A 27098-nucleotide genomic window follows, 5' to 3' on the forward strand; every position below is an offset into this window, starting at 1 on the left:
TTTTGCTTTGTTCTCGGGAAGGCTATTCGCAAGCTTTCCAGTGCAGGTTGACAGTGTAGATACTGTATTGGATGATGTCTCCTTGTCTGAATCCAGTGTAGTTATCATCCGGTTATTACAATTTGTCATCCAATACTCCGTTCAGAATTAAGGTATGTATAAATGTTTAATTTGATTGTTTAATTAATGAGTACAATGAAATGAAGGTAAAGTGATATCTTTCAAAAATCACATGATTTTGTTAGATCAAAATTTTTTGGAATAACACATGTTTGTTAAAAGGTATAATTTTATGTCATTGTTGTGTATAAATAGTAGTGACAACTACAGCGACACATAAATAATATTTCTATCTCACTGGAGTTTCATCATGTAATTAAAAACTAACAGTTATGTGTATAAAAACACCATGTAGGGTTAATTAAATGTGTATATGTAGGCCTGGTGTGATGTTCAGTACTGTATGGTCACACTGTTTATCAGTTGCTCATCTCAGGCCCCAAGCCAAAAGTCCCATTCATTTAAAACTTGCTATGGAGGTATCTAAAGATAATGTCAGTCAGATAAGAGGAAATATTGTTGAAATTTGGATAATTGTAATTTTTGCTCAATTTTCCCTGTTTTTTGGTAAAAAAGCCTTTTTTCTCTGAAACCGCAAGTCCAAATTCCAATTCATTTGAAATGTGGTATCACAGTTCATAGGGGTGATCTCAGTCTGATTTGTCAAAATTGTTGTGAAATTTACAGCTACCCACTTAGGCCAGTACATTCTCACTGATTTTGCTTTGTTCTGGGGAAGGCTATTCGCAACCTTTCCTGTGAAGGTTGACAGTGTAGATACTGTATTGGATGATGTCTCCTTGTCTGAATCCAGTGTAGTTATCATCCGGTTATTACAATTTGTCATCCCAATACTCCGTTCAGAATTAAGGTATGTATAAATGTTTAATTTGATTGTGTTAATTAATGAGTACAATGAAATGAAGGTAAAGTGATATCTTTCAAAAACTCGCATGATTTTGTTAGATCAAAATTTTTTGGAATAACACATGTTTGTTAAAAGGTATAATTTTATGTCATTGTTGTGTATAAATAGTAGTGACAACTACGCGACACATAAATAATATTTCTATCTCACTGGAGTTTCATCATGTAATTAAACAACTAACAGTTATGTGTATAGAAACACCATGTAGGGTTAATTAATGTGTATATGTAGGCCTGGTGTGATGTTCAGTACTGTATGGTCACACTGTTTATCAGTTGCTCATCTCAGGCCCCAAGCCAAAAGTCTTATTCATTTAAAACTTGCTATGGAGGTATCTAAAGATAATGTCAGTCAGATAAGAGGAAATGTTGTTGAAATTTGTATAATTGTAATTTTTGCTCAATTTCCCTGTTTTTTGGTAAAAAAAGCCTTTTTTCTCTGAAACCGCAAGTCCAAATTCCAATTCATTTGAAATGTGGTATCACAGTTCATAGGGGTGATCTCAGTCTGATTTGTCAACATTGTTGTGAAATTTACATAATTGTGTTTTTGAGGCAATTTTTTGCCACTTTTGGTCAAAAAATTGTTTTCCCTTAAACCACAAGTCCAGTTCATTTGAAGCTAGGTATAGAGGTTCCCAGGTGTGATATCAGTCAGATTGCCTGAAATTATGGTGAAATGGTTTTTTCTTGATTTTGGTAAAAAGTGTTTTTCTCTGAAAGTGCAAGTCCAATTCATTTAAAACTTGGTAATGTGGACCTAGGGGTGATCTCAGTAGGATTTGTCAAAATTGTAGTGAAATTTATATAAATTATAAAGTTACACAATAACATAATGGCAAATGTACATAATTTTCATGAATTTTCATTCAAGATCTTGTTTGCTATTCGCATCTTACATTTCTAATTCATAACACTCGTGAAAAAATGTTCAAAACAAATGTGGGAACAGTGTCCATGACGCTATTTTTAAAAATACACTTTAAAATTACTCTAAAGCTTCAGCTTTCGATGCAAAAAATTTCACCAGCAAGTTGAAAGATTGTGTTCTATCTGAACTCGCGGCTTGCAGCATTTGCCCTTGTTATCTGAACACCAAAGTTAGTAATTACTTAGCAACTTGGCAGAGCATTCAGCTTTATACCAAGACATTTGCCAAACAAAGTCTAGTGTGTGGGTGTGGGAAGTCTGATACAACTCCAGTAGGCAGCCCCTCTGAGTAAACTGATCTATTTATGTTGGTCAAACCATTTTTGACTGGCAATATTACAAATGTAAATGGAAGAATTTTTGAAGGGGGAAAGTAAATACTGTGAGTAAAACAATAATTTGTGGTTACTTTGAGAATACATCATTCAATGCTCAACTGTGTTTGGACTGTGTAAGTGGTAAATGGTTTATAGCAACAGCCGCTTATCAGTTGACTCAGTAGGGCTACCTGCTGAGTTGTCTAAAACTCTGAAGCAGTAAAACAGACTTTGGTTTAGGGAACTCTGCTGCATATTGCTAAGTGCTCAGCCAAGTTTCAGGGTATTTGGTGTTCAGATTCAACTGTAATAATTTAAAATTCAAAAGCTACCTAATCTCTGCTAACATTGTAGCACTTTGACTTGGTTTCTAGTGAGGATTATCGGGATTTTGAACAGCTAATACCTTTCATATAATACCTTTTTTGTTGATGAGAGCATCACACTGCATGCCCTTGGCGGTATATTTTTTTCTGTACGTAGCATAAACCAGTTTCTTGTTCTGCTCCCTGAAGCAGACTTGAAGGCATATTAGTCTTCAAGCCCAAGCCAAGCAATGCCAACTTTTTGCTATTTTCTCAGTATTTTTCTTACATGTCTCAACTCCATTTTCTTGTTCTACTATTGATACCTTACAAAAGCTTCAATCATAAGTTTCTTAAGAAAGCCTGTACATGAGTAATGGCCACTATTATTATTGACAAATGAATTTTAGTCTATAGACTTTAATTCATTTTAGATCTTGTAATGTCATGCGTCCGTCCGTTCACACAGATATCTCAGACATGCCATGGTCAATTTCTTTCAAACTTTGCACAAGGATATTACCCTACCCCATACAGATGCACGTCAATTAATTTGTTTCACAATGGAATTAAATTTGGCCGTGTTAGAGGACTCTTTAGTTTCACTCTCCATAGACTTCCATTTATCAGGCAGTTCTCCATAGACTCCTATGTATAAGACAGTTCTCCGTAGACTTCCTTGTATAAGGGCCAAAAAAATAAAAATTTACTTTCTCATCGTATTCATATTGGAAAAATGATGCAGTGACACAGTTTTATTACCTCAATTTTTAGAGCAAATAAGGCTAGAGTGCTAATTTTTGGTACACATTGCGAAGCATGGTGTCAAAACATTTCGCCACCATGTCAACTGAGGTCAAAGGTCATTGGCCTTAAATATCACACAAATGTGAATTAGCAGATAACTTAAAGGGCCAGATAGTTCATATTTGGTAGGTTACAGCACCTAATGGTTAACTATCTCATACCTTATTAAAGGGACATTATTTGCATCTTTGACCTCATATTGTTGCAAACAAGCAGTAGCCGACCACAGACAACTTCCATCCCATTTGCGTACACCTTTAAAAAAAACCTTGGGTCTGAGGTTTATGGAGGTTACTGTTAACCTCAGAGTTGGCAGGTTGACCTGCGATCAGTAACCACACTGCAAACTGCTATCTGGGCCACTGTAAGCATCCGCGTGTAAAAAAAATAAACCACACGAAGTGAAAGTCAAAAGTGCAGTATTGCAGTTTCGGGATTCCCTATTACTAATCCAGTTTGCTCAGTTACATTTTGACGGTCAGTTTTTGATGGAGATCTTGACGGCCAATCCTGCTCTTAGATACACCATTCTTTACTGCTACAGAGCACATTTTAGAATGGGCATTTCAAATACCTACCAGTACCAGCTGACAACGACAAGGTCTATAATTGCGGATCTTTTTCATCTCGTTTGTTCCTCCATATGCATATGTAGACTTGCCCAAAGCCTTTGTGCATAGAAATGTGAAAACAGAGTAAAATGACGGGATATTTAACTTCAGTAGACAGTCATGTTATTGTCGAGGTGATTGCGAAATTGAGCAATGTACCGGTACTTTGGCGACTGACACTTACATTATGTACCGGTACATTGTTGGGTGAAAGCTAACTCTGCGTGGCAGGGCTGTGCCAAACCGCTGGCAGCACCTCGGTTGCGGCGTGCAGTTTTCTCCACCAAAAACAACCCATTTTAATCCAAAACTTGCATTGAGTTTTGTTTTCAAGCACACCCACCTCGCCTGGGTGCACGATTAGCCCTGCGTACAGGTCTGTGTGTTCCCAGCGTTATAGGCGTGGAGGCCGTACGGAGGGCTTTACTCATGTAGGTACATGATGTGCTCAGCTGCGCTTCTTACGTAAAGTCCACTTTTGGGAGTGGGTCGGAGGCACAGAGGCCGTAAGCGAATGGGTCTAGGCAACTGTAACTGTGATGTACTCACTTTTGGTTCGAAATGCGATTCAACTGATACAAATAATTACACGATGCACAGAGAATAACAACTTTCAAACAGATCTTGTGTGTCGAGAGGTGACTCCAATCGCAGCAGTATCAATGACAGTACTCGCCCGGCGCGGTGTCACAATGTCACCGATGCTACACACCGTGCAGTGTTCAGTCCGAGTGTGATGTTTCCAGGTTCAACAAGTGATCATGTCGTGTTTGTAAAACGAACCAACGTATTGACAAGAAAATGTCCTAAAAATCTTAAAATTGACGAAGTTTTGCTAATGATCAAATGCACAGGAAATGCATTACATTGTACTGTTTCACTATTACCACAGCAATCTGACATCGATCGTTTTAGTTTTACCATTGACCCAATTGCGTCTATGGTTTCATTTGTTCCACAGTCCGTGTCATCGATACTAAAATGAAACTTAAAAGCAAATGCCCTGCTTAGTTTCACTATTTGACAGTAGTTTGTGATACGTGCATTTGTTTATGCACCGTGTGCTCCTCGATATCCATTGTGCTGAAGTTAGTATGTAGGTCACAGGCCTTTTATGTTCCAGCTGTACTTTGATGGTTGACGTATGCGTAGTAATATTGGTTATGTGCAGGGGTTCAATCATGGCGGTTGGTTCAAATCGTGCTGACACCCTTACCAACATTGAACCTTGCCGTAAAGAGCAAGAATGTGGTTTTACATATCCTTGAAGCCATCCATAGTCACAATTTAGGTCTTCCATTGATTTGACAGTTGATTTCAGTCATCGAAAAAAATGAAAAAAAAGTCAAAAGATACAAATAATGTCCCTTTAATTATTATGCATATATCTAATTCTAGGCTAACCAATAAGGCTACAGTGCTTATTTTTGGTACACAGTGCGAAGCACGGGATCAAACCATTTCGCCGACATGTCAACTGGGGTCAAAGGTCAATGACCCTAAATATCACAAAAATGCGAATTACTAGGTAACTTAAAGATATACTGTCACCTGTTCCAATTGTGCAATAGTTACTATGCAAAGAGAAAATCTAACCAACCACAGAGTTTAAGCGGGTGGCCACTTTTAAAAACAGCGCCCTCACATGGGCATTTTGAATACCAAGGAATGCCCTGACCATACATGGGGATATTTAGATTACAGGTGGTTGTATACCTTTAAAGGGCTAGATGGTTAATATTTCAAAGGTTACAGCACCTATTGCAAATTAACATATACCTCATAGATTATGTACATACCTAATTCTAGGCTAACCAATAAGGCTAGTGCACTAATTTTTGGTGCACATGCAGACACTCTCGAATCTGGGTCCGAAATTTGCATATTTCTAAACTATGCAAATAATATGTTAATGAGGTTTGGTCATCCGCAGGTACAATCCAAGCATTAGGGGAACGCTCCATTAACTTAGAAGTACCCGACTAACCCGAGCTTGTTATCAGAGGATTAATCTCTATGTCAACATATGCGAACAGATTACCTTTTAGTGTAAACAAAACATTAGCACTGCCTGAACTACTTTTAGCATGGCCAATGCCAGTCGGCGCCTGACTTGATGATGGCTCCCTTGTCCGGCATTCTGGATTTCCGACCAGCGTTAAAAGTGCCGTCTAGCACTTGCTGTACTTTGAGGTCATCATTTAGTTCATAAAATTGCATGAAGAGTTTACAAAAACAATGGTACTATAGAATCCCTTTCAATAAAATGCTGTTAATTAATGTACGCTGATTTTGCATATAGAAAGCTATTTTAGCTGGTTGAGGGTACGTTCACAAAGATCATTGCCCTTTGAGCTAAAGTTTTCCTGTCGCACAATATCTCTGTACGATCGAAAGGAGACAACTGAAGATTTTTTGCTTTGTATGAATGTTTATTACCCTATAAAAGAAAGTACGGTAGCGAAAATCAGCACAACAAAACAGGACTTTTACTAAAACGTACTCTTTCAATTTCAGTTCAGACTCAATGAGTGGTATTGCGGAAAGGTGCATGCAATGCAATGAAAGTCACGAGCAAACTTTGGTGTCAACGGATCCAGTCTTTGAATTATCAATGAACACTCACTTATTTTTCTGGTCAAAGAGCCAAAGGCTACTTGTCCATCGCAACAAGCCCCTCTGTTTGCAGCGTGTTCACTTTTAGCCAGATGCCGGCCAAATTGACCGGCTACTTCCGTATTTTGGCCAGCTACTTTTCAGCGATGTTTTGCTCTCTAGCCCCGAAATTCTGGTTTTGATGATAATATTTTGATATTTTTGTTGTCTTGCAAGCCGGAGATAACATTTCAGAAGTGCCGATGTGGCTATATGTAGTCTAGCAATTTACGCCCACGAATAGCGGACCATTGCCGAATAAAGTCGACATTTGTTTCTCTCAAATGCGAAAGAGAAGAACGAGTCTCAAACGCGGAAGAGAAAGTCGACGCTTGAGAGCTTTGGTTTTCTGCGTAAGAGTAGGGCCTTGTCTGATGGGTTTGGTAGGTTTTTGATCAAAGTAAAGCGACCAAACGTTACTGAGTCTCATTTTTATGTAAAACTGTGAAAGAGGCTCCCCACCTAACTATCCAACTATCTTGTGAATTTTGCGTACGGTCTCTCGCTGCTGCCTCAGCTGAACTCGGCTACATACTCGGGTATGTAAATTTGGTTTTATCCCCAAGTAAATCGTCTTGTGCAGAGTTCATAGTTTGTATACATATTCATAGTGTATATCTGCATTCTGATTGGAAGTTTGAATGCTTTCTGACCTTGCCAACGAAAACGACGCAGTGTTTAATGCTGGCGTGCAGCACTGAGTAGGGGCAAATGCGGAAGTAACTTGTCTACGAGTATTTTGCTCTAGCGACTGTTTATTTGAAGATACCAGGCTATCATTCTTCACAATGATACTTGTTTTGCTATTTACTTCCTTGGTAGGAAGTATTAGTGAATTTATGTCATGAAACCCGTTTTTATACCATTTGTGCACGGCAACATCGCCGAGGGAAGTGTACGCCGTACAGCATGTACTGTGTGGGTTTCACACTGTGTTGGTATACCGTACCGGACTATCGGCTCCATGCGTGAATACGTGATGACATACCTATTAGACATATGAATTTATTAAGCTTAGAAGCAGTCATTTTTCAGTCTAAATTAAAATTGTTTAAATTCAATGAGAACGCAGTTGAACTTTATGTATATACACATGTGTATCATTTGTTTTAATGATCAGCCACCTTGGTGTTAGTAGTAACATGGATGTACATCCATGGTAGTAATTGTACAGACAACAGTTTGTGAATGACAGAAAATTGATCAGGATATACATCAGTCATCGGAACTGTCTCCATCTTCTTCTTCGTCATCTTCATCTGTGTATTCTACTACTTCAACCATGTTTTCTTCAGCAAGATCATTTGATATTGATCTCATCAATTTCTTTGATTTCCAATGCTTCTGTGGTTTGCCCTTTGTTGGTTTTGTCAAAAACAATGTCATCAATTAAGCTGTCACTCTGATCTCCAGTATTGGCACAATTTAAACAATTGCATGCACCCTGGGCCACAAGCATTATTTGACTTTGTACATTTGCAAAATTTATTTTTGCACCCAGATTTTTAACATTACACCCTTTGGTATAGAATGCCATCCTTCCTGTACTTGGGACAAATTTCTGGTGAATCCCATATGGGTGATAACTTGTTACCATTGACAACATAGCCAGAGTTGTCATATCCACGTAAGACAATCTGGCCCCTTTCTGACTGTGACCATGAATCAGAGATGAAACAAGTTCTGAGCCAATGGTATTTTAAAGCTGTTGGGTTTGGAATTAGATCCTCCTCCCTCTGAATTCTAACTTGGATGGTATTTCTGATTTTTTCAAGCCACTGAATATGTAATTCCAATTCAGTGTCAAATGTTTCATCTCATTTCATGGCTTTAAACTGGTCATATGGGCTGTCATGTTGTGATTCAAACTCACTGTGATGTTTCTGGTAGTAAATAGTTCCAATTAAAAGAAAGAGAGATAGGCCTTTCTCCCAGATGCCACTCTCTGTGTCTGCAAGAGTGCCTGAGGTCGCGGTGGCAATTCCACCAGAAACAATTCTGAATATTGGAAAAATTCTTTCTGAAATGCTGCTTTTCCACAGCCAACAAAATGACAAAAAAGTCACAACCAGATGTGATATAGAGAGTTTGGAGACATTTTGCTCTTATGTCTTGATCAATTTAAGCAAGATCTGGATCATTTGCTAAGGCTTTAATTAATTTATTTAAATGTACATATGACTGATCATCTGCACATGCACTGAGCTGTATAAAGATGTTTCTGTCTGATAGCTCAGATGCCATCAGAGGTAATCCGATGTGGTAAACATCTGTATCTGGCGAGTATATAAGTATGTTCTTTTTTACTGAAACAGGGACATGGCGCCATATACGTGTATCAGTTTCTTCATGATTTGAAAAATATGCAGGGTATTCATGAGAAGGGTAATTTCCACTCACAATTATTGCTTTGTCTTTCTTTTGCCCATCAAAACCCCCCTGCAATGACAAACTCCTTGTCAACTCCAAGGTAGGGCTTCAGAAAGTCTGGAATTTCTTCACACAGAAAATTCACCAATAACCGCTTAGTTTTTCGTCACCAAAAAAAACATCCAATTTTCTTTTGGAAGTACTGTTTGCAGGTCAATTGATTCATATATGCTGTACATTTTTTTGCTTTACCATCTCTACGCGCTCTTTCCAAGTCTTTAGGACTTGGTAAAGTTTCAAAAAATATAATATTACAAATTGATCGGATCTTCAACGTTCAAAAATTTAGTTGGGGATTTACAACACACGGCAAAATAGATGGACACCAGCAAGGGATGTCAGCAAATTTTTTTATTTGCTTCTGCTTGTGACAAGAACAAGTCTAGATATGGATGTCAGCCTTACCTAAGAATACTTTCAATGATGTGTCAGTCACATTTGACCAGCATGGGTAAAACTAATCTTGTAGACAAAAATCTGGATAATTCTATGCTATAGATAAGTACTTTTAATAAAAGGGAAACCCTGATTTCTCTGCCTACACAATATGCATTTTGATTGTTATGATAATGGTTTAATATACTGTTTAACTCTTACACTGTTTAAACTTAGTAAACCAATCACCAGATAAATGAGTACTGGTATTCTTATTTCCATTTTGGTAGGGGCGGATTGTTCTGGGGAACACCATAGGAAACACTCTATGATTAAATAATTCATTGTTTGATTTACTGCACAAGTTTGATGAAATTCTCAATTTTTCCATGTTGTCAGCACACTTGTAAATGTGGAAAACAAACCACAAAAAAAAAAACAGTTTAAGACTTCACTGGACACAAATAATGACACCACTGCTCAAGTGTCATCAGGCTAGGCTGACAAACTGAATCAATACAGAGCATATCATGCTAAAATACAGCAGCTAATACTGAAAAATTCTGAAATCTTATGCATTTATGTAACTCAGAACTGCAAAGTAAACAACAAAACCAACATCTTGTCCACACCATTGTTAAAAATAACAGTGACTGACAGGCAAAAATAACAAAACAGCAAACATGGAATTTTATCCATTTTCATATTGGCCATTAAAGGGACAAAGTCACTCATTTTTGACCAAATTTTGGTCCTTTTAATTTCTGTTGTATATATGCTTTTCTGCTGCTCACTGAAATAGGCTGAACTGCAATCTCTGGTTGTCACAGCTCAACTCATATGCATGCATGGAAGGTATTTACCAAAAATTTTAACATAGTTAATTTCACATGTTAATGTGTCTTATTAAAGATGAAAATTGAATTGCAATAACCAGAGAGTGAGCATATTTCAGTGAGAATAATCCATCAAAAGAAATTTAAATGGCAAAATAATGTCAAAAATGAGCAACTTTGTCCCTTTAACTTGGAAAACATATCTAGTACAGATTCTTGTAATTCAAGTGTCAAGCAGCATGACCATTACACTATTGAAGTATTAAAATGGTGGCAATGAATATTTTTTAAAATTGGTGCATTGACAGACAGTACTGTAAAATGTTGACAAAAATAGCTTTGTCCAAAGTATCATAATATTAGCCATTTCTGAACAGGATGTAAGATTACACCACCATGTGAACTCACAAATATTTCCAATGAAAGTGCAGTCCTCTGATGAGTGACGCCGAATCATGTACCAGTATGTTGTACACCATGGAGGCAGACACCAAGCATAGCATTATGTGAAAAAATTTAAAGTCTTTGTACTAGATCATGACTGCTTAACAAGATTGGCAGTCTGCTTGTTTCAAAGCTATTTAAAAGCTTTCTTCTGGGCCTATTTGATATCATACTTGACCCTCTGGACTTGACCTGCAAGCTTGGTACGTACAATTGTATTCTGGAAAATGCCAGTAACTTTTACATTATTTTAAGTCAGAGATTCGTCATACAAGTCATTAATTTCACTCAATTATTTCTGTCTGTTCTTCCTGACTGTCAAAATTGATTGAGGGTCTAAGTATTGAAAGTACTTAATTTAATGATGATTTTCATAAATATGTTTCACTTACAACTGGACTAAATTGTCACAACTTCCAAGTGTGACTGTGAACATCATTCTGTATATATATACAAATAGCTTCAACGCATTCAAGTTTGTTTACAAGTGTCGCGCTGTACCAAGAAGTTCTCTGGACGTACACTGTACATTTTAGCCTATCATTTTCAGGAAATAAAGGTCTGTATGTTTAAATGATTGACTTCTTGGTTTATGAAAAATATATTAAGGATCAAGTTGTGTGTTCGGCGTTATACAGCCTCCTACCACAGGCCGTATATTTGGACTTTATTTCCTCTCCCAGCAGCAGCTTCATCCAGTGTTTGGTGAGTTTTGCAATTTCTGCTTTACCACACTCCTTAAGTGTGTTGTTGAGCAATAAAGTAAAGTATAACGCTGGTAATTAACGCACAGCCCTGCCAAGCAAAGCTAGGAGCTACCACACTCTTTTGGTAGTACCGTGGTATCATATATTGCCTTACGTAGCTGCAGTTTCGAAGCTGAAGGTTTTGCCTTTTTTCAAATTTAAGCTTTTAGTTTTTAGGATTTGATCAAGTTGACGTCCTACCTAAACACCAGTCCAAATATTGAGGTACAACAGCAATATTGCCCTATGCTAGGAGGATACAGTTGTACCGTATGTGCACCACTGTCGCTACGCGAAGGCTACATGTACTTACCCAGAAGAGCTCTCCCTACTGGGTGCATAGGCCTTTACGTTGCGATTGTGGTTGCACCTGTGTGTGATGAGTATGCCATTGTTGGAGGCAATCAAAGCAGCCAATAGCTGAATACTCTAACCATTCTCCTAGGGCTTAGACTGCTACACCAAGTCAATGGCATATATCATGTAAAGTAGGCAGTAAATATGTGCCCTTTCACTTTGGCTTTGAAGTGCAGATGTGGAATGCTGTGATTCAATAGGCTGTCCAACAATTCATATAATGAATGCCCAAATTGGCTTATAATGGAGTAGAGCACACTTATACTCCACTAAGAATGATTGTAATAAATAATGTTCTTCAAATGTTTTCTTTTATATTAATGCACAATTGTGCCTGCCATTTTTTCTTATGAATTATAATTTAACATTTATCAAATATTAGTGAAATTCATAATTTTGGAATGTATCACGTTGACCATTGAGGGAATACTGCAGAAACACGATGTGACATATTGATCTCCACAGCAATATAATTTGTTCAATGTACAATATATTGAGCAGTTTAATCTCTACGTGGGGAGGAAATAATGGAAAGTATGTTTAAAATGTATTCCTGGTACAGATATACAACTACATGTGTGTGCATGACCCCATTATTCACTGAATTTATTATATTTCCAATAGACCTGTGTAGTCAGAGAACTGAAAATACATGTACATGTGCTCATTGCACTCATATCAAATCCAATTTTACAAAATGTACTATGTGTTCGAGTAGACAATGAAAGTTTTGTTCATGTTGCCCTGTTTGTGGGGAAAGGTCAACAGAAAGGCTATTCCTATTCATGCAATATTTTAAGCAAACAATTCAAAGTATCGTAATAGATTGAATGCTATAGTGTGAAATTATGATGTTTTAACATTGAAAATACTTTGTCAATTTTTTGTGCCTCATTTCTTTGCATTTTAAACATATCACAGAAAGCACAGCCTAGATAAGAGAGGATAGACTGATCCTGATTTGACACAGAAGTGGCAAACACTATTTCATGATAATCAAGTCTTCTTTTGTCAATTTTTTGTGCCTCGTTTCTTTGCATTTAAACATATCACAGAGAGCAGCCTAGATAAGAGAGGATTAGACTGATCCTGATTTGACACAGAAGTGGCAAACACTATTTCATGATCAATCAAGTCTCCATATTCTGAAATGACATTGGGATTTCACCATATTTAACCAAGTTCAATCTGAATAGTGATCAACATGGCTAATTCACTGTATAAATTACCCACATTAAATTTCAACAAATGTCATATATCCTGCCATCAACAACACAAATGAACACTATCCATTCCAAAGATAGTACCCACGTAGTAAAGCCAATATAAACTTGAAAAATGCCACAAGTAGCCATACCAATCAGATGACTGTACCTAAATATTTAAGTATACTAAAATCATTTTTCTAGAATCAAAATTATCAATTATCACACCAAAGCTTGCTCTTAATTTCAAACGATAGTATCTCTAAAAACTAAAATTCATGTACCTAAAAAGTGACTGATGCAGGGTGGAGCTTGGCCTTAAACTTTAAAGGGAAGTGACTTATGCAAGAGAGGGAACTTTTGTTGATCAACAAAAAGTGGAATGAGAAATAATATTGTCAAATAGTTAGGTTCAAGATTGACTACATCAGTAGAACAATGTAAGATATGTGGTAATATCCAGCAGTGTTTTTGTTAAGGGCGGTACCTATAGGTAAATGTTACCAGGGTTCCCCAGTCATTTTACCAGGGTTAGCCTTGGTATATCTGTGCAGTCTTACTAGAGGACAACAGAAATTTATCCAGGGTTCCCATTGTTCCCCAACCTTAGCAAAAACACTGTCCAGTGTTTATTAACAAAACCCACTACATGGTACAATGTGCAGCCAGAATGCCATGAATCATAATATCCTTTTAATATGGTGGGTCAGCTGTGAAACAATAGATTGGATTTGCTATAAACTTAATGGCGATAAGAATGCAACAAGAGAGACAATCCTGTTTAAGATAATGGTGGGGAAGAGATACACAGCGAGTTGGGAATGAGCACTTAATAAAAAGTAAGAGGCAGTGTGTGAGTGATGTCATGTGACCATAATTGCCTACACAAACAATTTTTTTTCTTCTTTTAGTGCACCGACAACAAGCCCAAAAATTTGTGTCCCCCCCTTAGAGGATTCAAAAATTGTGACCCTCCCCAAATCCCCCTGGCCCTCCTCCCTGCTAATTTACGTCCAGTCCCTTATGGTATAGATTAAGTAGTCTTTGAATGTTTGATGATGGGATCTTACAGTGTTTTTGTTAAGGCTGGTACCCCAGTAAATGTTACCGGGGTTCCCCAGCCATTTTACCAGGGTTCCTCTTGGTATCAATGCAATCAGATCAGGGGACACAGAATTGCTACCGGGGTTCCCAAATCATTTACCTCTTTTCCCCAACCTTAGCAAAAACACTGTCTTATTGGCGCACACTGAATCAAAACATACCTTCAAGTATTACCATTTCAGCTGTCCAATTCTCAGGCAGTGCCTCACTTATGATGCTGCATGTGTCATATCTTTTTTGTAATACTTAAGTTGTGTTTGATTTTGAGCTTTGATGGTGCATAGACCCATCTGCATCACAGATTGCACGTGGGAGGGGAATAAATTGCACAAAGCCTTCTATGGCACACCAGATTTTATTGAGTGAGCAATTTGCCTTTTAAACAGGCGTCAACTATTTTTTTGTCAGCATCAGCTGTACGTGTTCTCCTTTTTACTACAACCTTCCCTGAAAATGTTTTTAATTTTCTCCTCCTCACAGGAGCTTCTGTACTAGGTTTATGTAAAAGCCTAGTAGAGATGTAGTCTGCTAGAGCTCTTTGACCTACTTCATAAAATGTCATCAAGTCTTCCTGAACAACTTTTCCAAAGATTTTTTTCAGGGGTTGCAGCAAAAACAGAGCTCTCACAGATTTTTTAGCTCCGCTGTCAGCGACGCAGAGCTTATCAAATAGGTTGATTTTCCGTCGTCGTCCGTCGTCCATCGTCGTCGTCCGTCGTCGTCGTCCGTCAACAATTGCCTTCTCCTCTGAAACTGCAAGTCCAATCGCTTTGAAATTTTATATGCAGTTCACTTGGGGTGACCACACTTAAGTTTGTTCAAATCGTGGTGAAATTTGCATATTTGTATTTTTGGGGCAATTTTTGGTGTTTTTGGTAAAAAAATCTTCTTCTCTGAAACCGCTTGTCCGATTGCTTTGAAATTTGATATGCAGTTTACTTAGGGTAACTTCAGTCAGATTTGTTCAAATTATGGTGAAATTTGCATATTTGTATTTTTAAGGCAATTTTTGTCATTTTTGGTAAAAATATCTTTAAAAATCTTCTTCTTCAAAACTACCAGTCAGATAGCTTTGATATTTGGTACATATGTCCCTAGGGATGATCTATTTCAGATTTGTTCAAATTGTGCAGAAATATGCAAAATTGCATTTTTAAGGCAATTTTTGCCATTTTTGGTCAAAAAATGTATTTCTCAAAAAGTACTGGTCTAATACTTTTGAAATTTGGTATACACTTTTGTATAGATGAACTGAGTAATATATATTGAATTTCTGATGAAATCTGAAATTTTGTATTTTTGGGGCAATTTTTGCAATTTTTGGTCAAAAAATGTGTATTTCCAAAACTATTTATTTGATAGCTTTGAAATTTGGTATACAGGTTCCTACAGATAAACTACATGATATTTATTGAAATTGTGATGAAATCTGCAATTTTGTATTTTTGGGGCAATTTTTGTCATTTTTGGTCAAAAAATGTGTATTTCCAAAAACTACTCATCTGATAGCTTTGCAATTTGGTATACAGGTTTTTACAGATCACCTTAATGATATTTGTTGAAATTATGATGAAATCTGCAATTTTGTAATTTTGGGGCAATTTTTGCCATTTTTGGTCAAAAAATGTGTTTCTCAAAAATTACTGGTCTGATAGCTTTGAAATTTGGCATACAGGTTTCTACAGATGAGTTCAGTAATATATAATGAATTTCTGATGAAATCTGTAATTTTGTATTTTGGGGGCAATTTTTGCCATTTTTGGTCAAAACGTGTATTTCCAAAACTACTCATCCGATAGCTTTGAAATTTGGTATACAGGTTTCTATAGATGAACTAAATGATATTTATTAAAAATAATGATGAAATCTGCAATTTTGATTTTTTGGGGCAATTTTTTCCGTTTTTGGTCAAAAATGTGTTTCTCACAAAAAGTACTGGTCTAACAGCTTTGAAATTTGGTATACAGGTTTCTATAGATAAAGTTATGAACTAAATTTGATCTCTTGAAATTATGATGAAATCTGCAATTTCATTTTTTGGGGCAATTGTTGCCATTTTTGGTCAGAAAATTTTATTCTCAAAAACTACTCATCAGATAGCTTTGGTTGACATGTTCTTAGGGATGATCCGATGTGATATATTCAAAGTATGATTAAATCTTCAATTGTATATTTTTGCAGCTTATTTTAGCCACTTTTTTCTGGCCTCTGCATTGAGCTATCAAAGATTTCCACCTTCCTCATCAACATGTGTAAAAAATAGTTATTCTCTACATAAACACAGCGGAGCTATATCGGCCGCTAGGTCGCTTGTTTATAATACACTCGGCACAACCCTTCATCAGTCTCCCCTCATTCCTTCTGCATTTATCTGTATCTGTACACTTTTGCCACTCTTTTCGGGGGTTATTTCAGAATGCAGATTTTTAAGGCATGAAGCCCTGAAAGGTAAATACTTTGCCATGTTGTCAAGCAATTCAGGAGAGGGCTTATGAACTGCAGTTTTGACACTTAAATTGATAAGTTGTTCATGGGCTTCATCAAGTGCAAGCTCTCTCCAGCTGAAGCCAGTTATGCTTGTTGTAAATCCCCCAGACTGCAGGTGATCTAGGATGCAAGATGGTGCTTGCAGCAAATCATGGAGATGCCTTGGTAGGAGACGAGATACTAGGTTGACCAATCAAAAGCATGATACAAAGGGGCTAGCTGCTTGATTGATGCCATTCTCAGTTGCCAATTACTGCTACGGAAAGCCATGTAAAGAGAGATATAAGCAAAACAACCTCTGTGCTCAGGGAAACAATATCTCACACAAAAAGATCTCATTCATTTTACTTTGTATCACCTGCAGTCCAGCCAATCTGGCATTAGCCTGATACCATGGATTTAAGGGCATATTTTCATTGTCAAGGTCACAGAGGTCCTAGTCACTATCAAGCCATTCTGTGTGTAAAAGCAATGAATACAGACCATCCCCTTGTCAAATGATTCGAAAAGGTTCAACATTCTGATACTTTGAGCCAAATGTGTACAATAGCATTTTGTCATGGGTATATATATCTGAACAGGACATTTCAGGGCATAGCATAGACAGAGCAGCTCTGCGTAATCACCAGGTACTGTACTGAGTTTGACCTTTTGTGACCTTTCAAAAAAGTAAAAAAAATCAATGGTCAACAAGATGTTTTGTTCATCGCTTGGCAATATTTTCTCAAAATACGTGTCTCATCACTAGCTGCCAAGCAAGACAGCAGTATAATTTCTTATCACAAGTTCTAGCTATTTCAACACAGCTAGACTTGTAGGATCTTGCTTTAAACTGCCCTGATGGGCTAGTTTTCTGAGTACAGGATGTGCAGCTATTGCAAAACACTAAAACAGTGAAGTGGACTGACATTGGGTTGACCTACATCAATATTTTCAAGACTTGTTATGACAAAACTATCTGGGGTGAAGCAACCGGCAAAGTTTTCCTTGTGGGGTACTCAAAACTGTCCTATTCATGGTATCTCTGGCCTTAGACTTTGAACAAATCATGCCAAAAGAGTTGCGTAGGGTAATTAGGGAGCCGTCATATTTATGGCCCGGGGGGGAGGTCGGAGGAATCTGAGATGGGTTCACTCAAAAAATCGTAAGTTACAAGGGTAGGGAAAGACACTAAGGGTTGTCCGATTGCCCAGGGCAAGGGAAAGTCACGTTCGGGCAATTGAACCTCCGATGCCAATTGCCCTACGGGACAAGTGGAAAAAAGTAATTACCTAGAAATCGAATTCACGAGAGCGATTTTCTAGCGAGGGAACACGGTATCATATTATGTCATTGTGAACATTTCCATAAGATTTTTTCGTAAAATTGCATGAAGAATTGATGAAAAGAATCATATAATCACTTCCAATAAAATGCAATTCAAACAATACCACCGGTTAAATACCGTACGCTGATTTTGCATATGAAAAAGCTGTTCAGCTGGTGGAGCGTACGTTCACCAAAGTTCATTGCATTGACTGTGAGGTTACGGTGTCTCACAATATGTCGATACGGTAAAAAAAAGAAACACACAGCAGTTTTTGTGCTTTGTATGAGCGTTTATAATAAGGTAAAAATAAAGTGCAGTGGTGAAAAATCACCACAAAAATGGGACTTTTACTAAGACGTACTCTTCAATGTTAACTTGTTGAGTGACAGTGGATGGCATCGTGGCAAGACCGCATGCAATGAAAGTCATGAGCAAGCTTAGATGTCAACGGGTCCAGTCTTTGAATTTTCAATGAACACTGACTTAATTTTCAGGTCAATAAGCCAAAAGTTACTTGTCCGTGGCGACCATTGTAACCTCTCTGTTTGTGAATTTTCCCATTCTAAAATGACTGTCAAGAAGCAATGGGAGCGAGATTGACATCGACAAATTCAGCTTCCAAAATACATTGAAAAACACCGACGCCTTAGGTTGCTGGTTTAAATTCTATTTAGTCTCTGTATGAGCATTAAAGACCACCGAGGTTATAAGAAAAACATAGCCTCTAGCCTCTTGAAGAAGGACAGACTCTTTTCTAATAATTTTAGCGCAATAAAAAGTGACATTTTGTTCAGGGCTATATCAGTGATATCAGTTGTATTTTTGATACTGGAGGCAATGTCTTCAATGACTTGCTAAAGGTCATTATAAGTCTTGAGAGATTGCACTTGATGTTTTTTTTCATTTTTTCAACAATATGGTAAAGTTGCATGTAACATTTTCCACACAGTTGACTTTTTCCATCAAAACTAAAATTCATGTAGTCACCATGATCATGGGAGAAGCCATTGATTAAGTCAACATTTGACGGAAACCGCACATTCGATGTAATGCGCTTTCTACAATCTGGCATGCTGCAGTATTTTCAGTTTTTTTCCATCCATGTATTGAAGTGTTCTGGACAAAGACACACTATGTCAGGAACGGAAGTATCGATATCACTGGAGTAGAGATTAAACTGTGTGAGAAAGAGGTTTTTGTCATCAACATCAGTGGAGTGTAAACCTGGGCCAGTTAAAGTACAGATTAAACAATAGGCCAAACCCGGAATTCGAATCGACCACGGTACAAACAAAGCCATGTGCGCAAACGCGCACAGACGTACGTGTATTTCTATACGCGTTCAGTACACATGTGGGTTTGTTTGTACCGGCATCACGTGATTATTTGGGCGTTCTGAGTATGTAGAACGGCGTATGCATCGCGTCCTTTTTATTCCGGAGTAGAACCATTGGCCTCTGTGACATCAATTATTGGTGCTTTCTCATCATCCCCTCCATCTCTTCCAGAAAATTCTTTATCTATATAAAGCTAGGCGACACGCATTGCAGAAACAATACTGTTCATTCATGCCCCTAGATTTTAACCAGCTCGGACATATTCCTCTGGTTTTCCCACAACATGGTACCATCTGTTTGTTTTTTTATCCCACATTTACCACATGGACCACACTTATTCTTATCTGGATGAGTTTTTGCTTTATGTGACCTCACATCTCCAAGTCCAGAGATATTGATCAAAAGCACTTTCTTGTGCAATGTGTGTGACTTGAAACAGCAATACAATGGCTGGTCTTCTGAGAATAACTTAAAACTATGGTAGTCTCCTGTAAACCGAGACTGTGGGCCACCTTTTCTGAATATCACATGAAAGCGATGATTTTAAAGGAAGAATAAATTCTTTGCCTTCTAGCACAACAGTTACATGGTGCTTTTCAAATTTGTGGCATCTTTTTTAGCACATACTGGCCAAGTCTGGACAACCGTATTTCAATATCAGAGAGCAGGCCAATGTTACTTTTACTTTCCATGACATAACTGCATCAATCCTTTTTCAACAGTATCATTTCTTTGACAATGAATGTGTTTTTTGTGCACTGAGCATCCTGTTTCAAACTTAAAACCCCTCGACTATGGAGTTTCTGACAATGTGAAACAGCTTTTGAAATCTTGACCCAGGCTCTGTGTACACTGTTTAGATTTCCCAGGCTCTGTGTACACTGTTTAGATGTTTTTTCAGGGACAAAGAAATATTCACATGGTTCAACCTTTGTGCTGTTGCATATTGCAGTCTTTGAGTCACAAAATTGGCAAAAAATTTAATATGCCACTTTTGCGATTGGCCTGTAATATTATTAAGTTGCCCTCCATTTAAGAAGACTTGCTGCCGCAAGTTTTACTTCTGTCAGGGGCAACCTTCCATGCTCTGTGGCATATGGCATACCGTAGTTTATGCAACTTCTCATAAAGCATCCTTACTTGCACTGCTTGATATGGCTAAGGATCCAAACACTCTCCTTTTTCCAACAAAATAGATTTCTTTCAAACATTTAATTCTTATTTTTCAAACTATGACAAATGATTTCAAAGTACGTGAATTTCTTGTGGCCAAACTTTACCATAAACTCAAACTGTTAGTAAACATAGATACAGGTACAAAATACCGGTGAATATTGTAAGCCATGTGCCATTGCCAGAACGGGCTGTGGTAGGTTATCAGCCACAGTATATCTGCAACAAAATGTAAAGACACATGTATTTCGGAAACTGGATCATACTTAAACAAACAAAACCATCATTATATATATTCTTGATCACAAATTTTGCTCAAAAAATAAAAGATTACAACAACTGGGATACTGAAAATACGCAATGATATGTGATACCAACGCGTCTCAAGCTGTTTGCGTGTGCATGGCCACCATATTTATTGGATTTAACGGTATTCAACACCGAACAGACCTCATTTCAAAGGCGTGTTAAATTCATATTGTCCGTTTTGAACACCAAAACTTTGCAGAAAATCATAGTCATGAGATTCAAATCCGACCAAACCTGGTTGCAAATTGAATTAAATGTCTTGCCAACGCAAGCGACGCAGTGCTGTATAAGGCGAGGTCAACATGTCTACAAAATTCGTATCTGGTGATTCCTATAAAAGATTTGCCCTGATTGTTGAAAAAATTTACATAGGTCACGACTGGAGGCAATATAAATGGCAAGGATATGGAAAATTTCCATAAATACTAACCTTTTGCAGTGTTTTTCGCCGATTTTTCTAGCCGTGAAACATGGTGTAACGGTCATCGAAACTAAAGAGAGGGCGCCCTTCATTTGAAGGAAATCCCTTATTATGCATGAAATGAAGGACCCAACTTCGAGAGTGCGGAAACGTTGGATCAAACCATTTCGCCAATATGTCAACTGGGGTTGAAGGTCATTGACCGTAAATATCACATAAATATGAATTACTAGGTAATTTAAACGGCTAGATGGTTCATATTTGGTAGGTTATAGCACCTTATGATGAACTGTCATACACCTCATCAATTATGCTGGGGTCAAAGGTCATTACCCTTAATATCACATAAATGTGAATAATTAAATAACTAAAAGGACTAAATGGTTCATATACCGGTATGGCAGGTTAAGGCACCTAATGGCACACTATCATATACCTCATTAATTAGTCCCCACAAACGAACTCCAGGGACTTATAGATTGAGTTCCGTCTGTAAGTCCGCGCACATGCATGCCTTCCCCTGTTCACGCAGATATCTCAGACAAGGCTTGGTCAATTTCTTTCAAACTTTGCACAAGTATAGCACCAGACTCCATACAGATGTACGTTGATTTAATAGTTTCACAATATGACCCAAGATGGCCACCTAGCAGCTAGTTTTTTACAAGTTTTTCATGTCTTGAGCCGTAACCAAGACATGTGTCAACTGATGTCTTTCAAATTTGGTGCAAGGACATTAACCTATGTCGTACATATGCTTGTAGATTTTTCTTCTGATACAATCCAATATGGCCGCCCAGTGGCCATTTCATTACAATTTTTTCATGTCTTGAGCCATAACCCAGTGTGTCTCAACTGATATCTTTCAAAATTGGTACAGGGACATGGACCTACATGTATGTCATACATATGCATCTCTATTTTGTTAAAATACAATCCAATATGCCCTCCAGGCAGCCATTTTGTTACGATTTTTTCATGTTTCCAGCCGTAACCCACAGCGTAACCCAAACATGTCTCAACTGATTTCTTTTGAAGTTGGTACAACGACATAGACCTATGTTATACATGTTCATGTTGATATTTATTGTGATACGACCCAATAGAGTTACCAGGCAGCCATTTTGTTACGATTTTTTCATGTCAAACCCTTTTCCTGCCAAGTCCATATTTCACCATCAGGTCAAGATGGTTAAAATTAATGAAACACAACATATGGCGTATTTTAACATAATACTGTACATCAATTGAAAGCTGTTGAAAACATCAATACTATAAACTTTATTTTTTTTACTAAAGATGCTATAACAGACCAAGCCAAGTGTGTGAAAATACTTCATGTTTTTGGCTCAATACCACTTTTTACTGACTTGGCTGATGGGGAAGTAATATTTAGTCTTAATACTGTCTGGCAGGAAAAGGGTTAAGCCATAACTCAGACATGCCTCAACTGATTTCTTCCAAATATGGTACAAGGACATAAACCTTTGTAATACATGTACCTCTCAATTTTGTTGTCATATGATGCAATTGATAGCTGCCAGCTGGCCATTTGTTATGATTTGTTTATGCCTTTAGCCATAACTCAATACGTCTCAACTGATTTCTTTCAAAATTGGTACAAGGATATTAACCGTGTCATACATTTTTATGATACAATCCAATCACACTTATTTATTGATGCCTCGACATGAAAACAATCACTGGATTCACAGTACAATAGCCGGCTATTGAACCACTCTTTTTTGGGAGTGGAGATTTAGCCGACTGGTTCTGTCTCAGGCCTCTCAGCTAGGCGACTGATGCCGTATGTTGTGGGTTCGCATCCGATTGAAAACTATCCGTATTTTCTATCCTGGGTCGGTAACACTGCTGGTGGACAGAATTGTCCCCGAGGTTATTGTTCGCCCAGTTAAAGCGATGAAATTTGTTTCTTCGCTTCGATAAGTGTGTATGTGCGATGTATGATAGTGAGCATGCGAGCGTGAGTGCTTCACGAACTCTACAACGTGTTGAAAGGTCTCAGTCAGAAAAATGTAACAACTTAGCCGGCTATTGAACCACTCTTTTTGGGAGTGGAGATTTAGCCGACTGGTTCTGTCTCAGGCCTCTCAGCTAGGCGACTGATGCCGTATGTTGTGGGTTCGCATCCGATTGAAAACTATCCGTATATTATACAGACTTCATTTGAATGCTCTATGAAGACTGATGTCACAATTCTGAATGGGGACTATGTCATTGACAATGACTTCAACAATAACAATGGTGATTACTACAGAATGGGTGTGTTGATAAATTACATCAAGCAATTGTTTGCAGAATACAACGAGGGCCACTGTTATAATACACACAAAACTGAGACAATACACCTTGAAGTTTTTCAAGAGTTACTGGGGCTTAATCTTCTTGACACAGATCAGGTCTGAAAAATTATCATTCCAGATTTGATGGCATTTGTAAATGAGAACAACGAAACTAATATATTGACACAACATATGTTGACTTGTAAAAAACTGGGTATGTTGGAATTCACTATGGAGAGCAAGAAAATGGCATTGCCACACACACCCACAAAAACTGAAAATACCAAGCAATTAAAGGTAGTGGCCTGCCTGTTAACTTTGATAAAAAAAATAAGTGCTGCCCTGTGCTCTACTTTGTGAGGACTAGGTGCCATCTGCTTCCAATGGTAACAGAATTCACGTATTTTAACTTCAGTGCCTTCAAAAATAACAGTGTATTGATTCTAGCACTTATAAATTGCTTTGATTGATTGATTGGTTGATTGATAGATTGATTGATTGATTGACATATCAATTGACAGCTAAATACTTCCATAAAATACAGGGATATACAGAATCTGTGGCAGTCATATAATTGGAAATTAATTTGTGACAGCATGATTTATCTCTCTCACATATTTATGATTACTGTCGGAAAGATGGCAATAAGAAATTAAGATTTCATCTTGAATATCCTTTGTATACGGCTAGTTTTCAATCGGGTCCGAACCCACAACATACGGCATCAGTCACCTAGCAGAGAGGCCACAGAGAGAGCCGCTCGCTAGTGCAAATTATCTGCAAAAAGCAAGTTCAGTATTATGTGTTGCATGGTCTTACATGATGGTGCTCTTTCCTATGATTATTAGTTGCGAGTGAGAATATGCAAAGGAACACTATCCACCCAGGGAGTCATATGGAGTCCTCTGCAGAAAAGAACAAGAAGCAATGTGAACATGATGAAACTTCTGAAGGTCAGTGATAGTCAATGATATACTGACATATATGTACCTGTAACCAGTAAACATCTATTGGATGACTTGCCATGAAGGTGACATCACAAATCTGTTCCTTGAGCATGTAACAGTAGATCAACAGAACATCATGTGCATAGCATAGAGTTTAATATTATTTGATTGTCTTCCTTGTGTAATACCTAGGGGGAAAATAGCTTTCCACATGAACCTGTGACCCACAACTGTTAAATCAGCTAAAGACAAACAGATACTGGTGTGCAGCATATTGAGCTGCCTTGTGGGGTTTGTTTGTATTTATGTAGGGATTGCGTTAACCCCAAATTTTGCTTTACAGACTCCCTATTTCGCACTAGGACCCCTACAACTTTTTAGTGAGGAAGGGTCCCATTCTTCAGAGAAATACAGATATTTGAATTTTGTTAAGGCCTGATTTTATGAACCATTTTCTCTATATTTCCTCACTATAGTTCGAAAAAAGCCTGTTGGCCAGTAAGTACCGTGAACTGAAGCAGAAGGAGCCGCCATTGACAGCTATTTCATGTCTCACATCAGAGATAATTAAACAGTCACAAAGGCCGAAGCTGAACAGTATGCTTAGCAAATGAGAAAGTTCTCAGCAACAGAAATTTGAAATTGCTGCAACGGCATGTAAAAAGCAGAGCAATAGCATATGAGAGGAAAGCAAAGAAAAAATTGTAGAAGACGTATAATGATAGCTGTTTTGCTTTCAGATTGTTAGATTACCTTGACACTGAGTTTCTGTATGTAAAATGTTTTTCAGAGTTAATATTGTGGAGTTACCCCATGAGGTTAACCACATGGTAAATTCCTAGCTCCGTTGCTTTCGGTGTGTTCGAAGACAAACGAGACATTTTTCTGATATAAAAAGTGAAGATATGGTACCATATATATTTTTCTTTTCGAAATTAGCCTTTTTGGAGTTTCCTCATGAAGGTTCTTTTTGGCCTTATCAAGAACCCAACAAAATTTGGAATTTGACATGCAATGACTCTCATAAGGTAACTCCAAAAGTGTAACTTCGAAAAAAAAATATATTAAATACCATATTCTTCACTTCTTTTCTTTCAAAAATATGCAAATGGTTGTTTTAAGCACATCAAAACAAACAGTGTTAGGAATTTATCATCTGATGAATATCTTACAGCAACTCCAAAATTTTAACTTTGAAAAAAATGTCAACATGAAGCACCATTAGTCTTAAACTTGTTATCTTCCAAATATTCCCAACAGTTTCTCTTTGAACACAGCAAAACCAACAAAGTTAGAAATTTTATATGTGATGAACCTAATGAGGTAATGAAAAAACTGTAACTTTGAAAAAAAAGTATGTGAAGTGCCATACTCTTCACTTGTTATCTTTCAATAATGTCCAAACAGGTTGTCTTTGAACACAGCAAAACCAATAGAGTTGGGAATGATAGAATCTCACACCCCCAAGGACCTTGGATCAGATTTTGTCTCACACGAGCCGCAGGCTCGTGTGAGACAAAATATCCCCAACTGGTGTGAGAAATCTGATCCCAGGTCCTTGGTGTGTGAGATTCTTTTTCTCACATGACCACAAAATGCGTTAAATTCACATTGGACATGTACAACATTTTCCAAAATCGTGACAAGTCTGTCATTTGCCACTGTACTTTGACCTGCTTACTTTGTAGTTCTGTCTGTGTGTTACTCGTCGTGCCATTGGATAACATTTTGCGCGTGGAACAAAACAGACTGTTTATCATCCATCAGAGCTCGTGTAGTATTTACTGCAGAGTGTGGGACGGTTTCTGAGAGTGTGGGATCAATTTTTCCCACACTGTCGATCCCGCACTCCCAGCGGCCAGAAATGTGAGAATTTACCATGTGATGAACCTCTTGAGGTAACTCCCATAATTTTAACTTGGAAAACTGTTAATTTTTTTTTCTATCTTTTAATTTAACATGTCCAAACAGTGTGTATTTGAACACATCAAAACCAGCAGACATAGGAATTCATAATGTGATTATCTCATGTTGTAACTCCAAAATTATAATTTTGGGGGTAAAAATACATGAAGTACCATATTCTTCATATACTACATTTGTTGGCTTTGAAAAATGTCCACTGTTTGTATTTAAACACATCAAAAGCAACAGAATTCAGAATTTACCATGTGAAGAACCTCATGAGGTAATGCCATAATATTAATTCTTGACAAAATGTTTACAACAGGTACCATTCTTTTCAACTGTTATTTTTCAAAATTTCAAAATCCCACCACTTAGCCCTTGAACACAGCAAAACAACAGGGCTGGGAATTAATTACCAAGTGTTAGCCTCATTAGGTAACTCAATAATTTTAACTCTGAACTAAAATGTTTACATGAAGTACCATACTTTTTACTTGTCGTTTTTCTAAAATGTTACAAAAAGTTTGTCTTTGAAAACATCAAAACCAACTTATCTTTCATAATTTCAGAAGTTCAAATGGTTTGTCATTGAACACTGCAAAACCAACAGTGTTAGTAATTTACAACGTGATGAACCTCATGAGGTAATTCCAAAATTTTAACTGAAGCAGAAGAAGCCGCCATTGACAGCCATTTCATGTCACACATTAGAAAGAATAAAATAGTCACAAAGGCCGAAGCTGAAAAATGCTTAGCAAATAAAAAAATGTTTTGAGCAACAGAAACTTGAAATTG

The 27098-nt window shown here is 37.4% G+C and overlaps 1 long non-coding RNA gene across 2 annotated transcripts; it reads left to right on the forward strand.

The window, feature by feature from the left end:
• Positions 1–26152, forward strand: LOC139134720 (uncharacterized). 2 transcript variants are annotated; one of them, XR_011552851.1, is made up of 4 exons: positions 1–152; positions 800–931; positions 24297–24401; positions 24872–26152. It is a non-coding gene; the product is annotated as an uncharacterized lncRNA (long non-coding RNA). The 2 variants fall into 2 exon arrangements; XR_011552852.1 differs by lacking the exons at positions 1–152; positions 800–931 and adding an exon at positions 23408–23428.
• The last annotated feature ends 946 nt before the right edge of the window (positions 26153–27098 follow it).

Source organism: Ptychodera flava, chromosome 6 (assembly GCF_041260155.1).
Source record: "Ptychodera flava strain L36383 chromosome 6, AS_Pfla_20210202, whole genome shotgun sequence".
Taxonomy (NCBI): domain Eukaryota; kingdom Metazoa; phylum Hemichordata; class Enteropneusta; family Ptychoderidae; genus Ptychodera; species Ptychodera flava.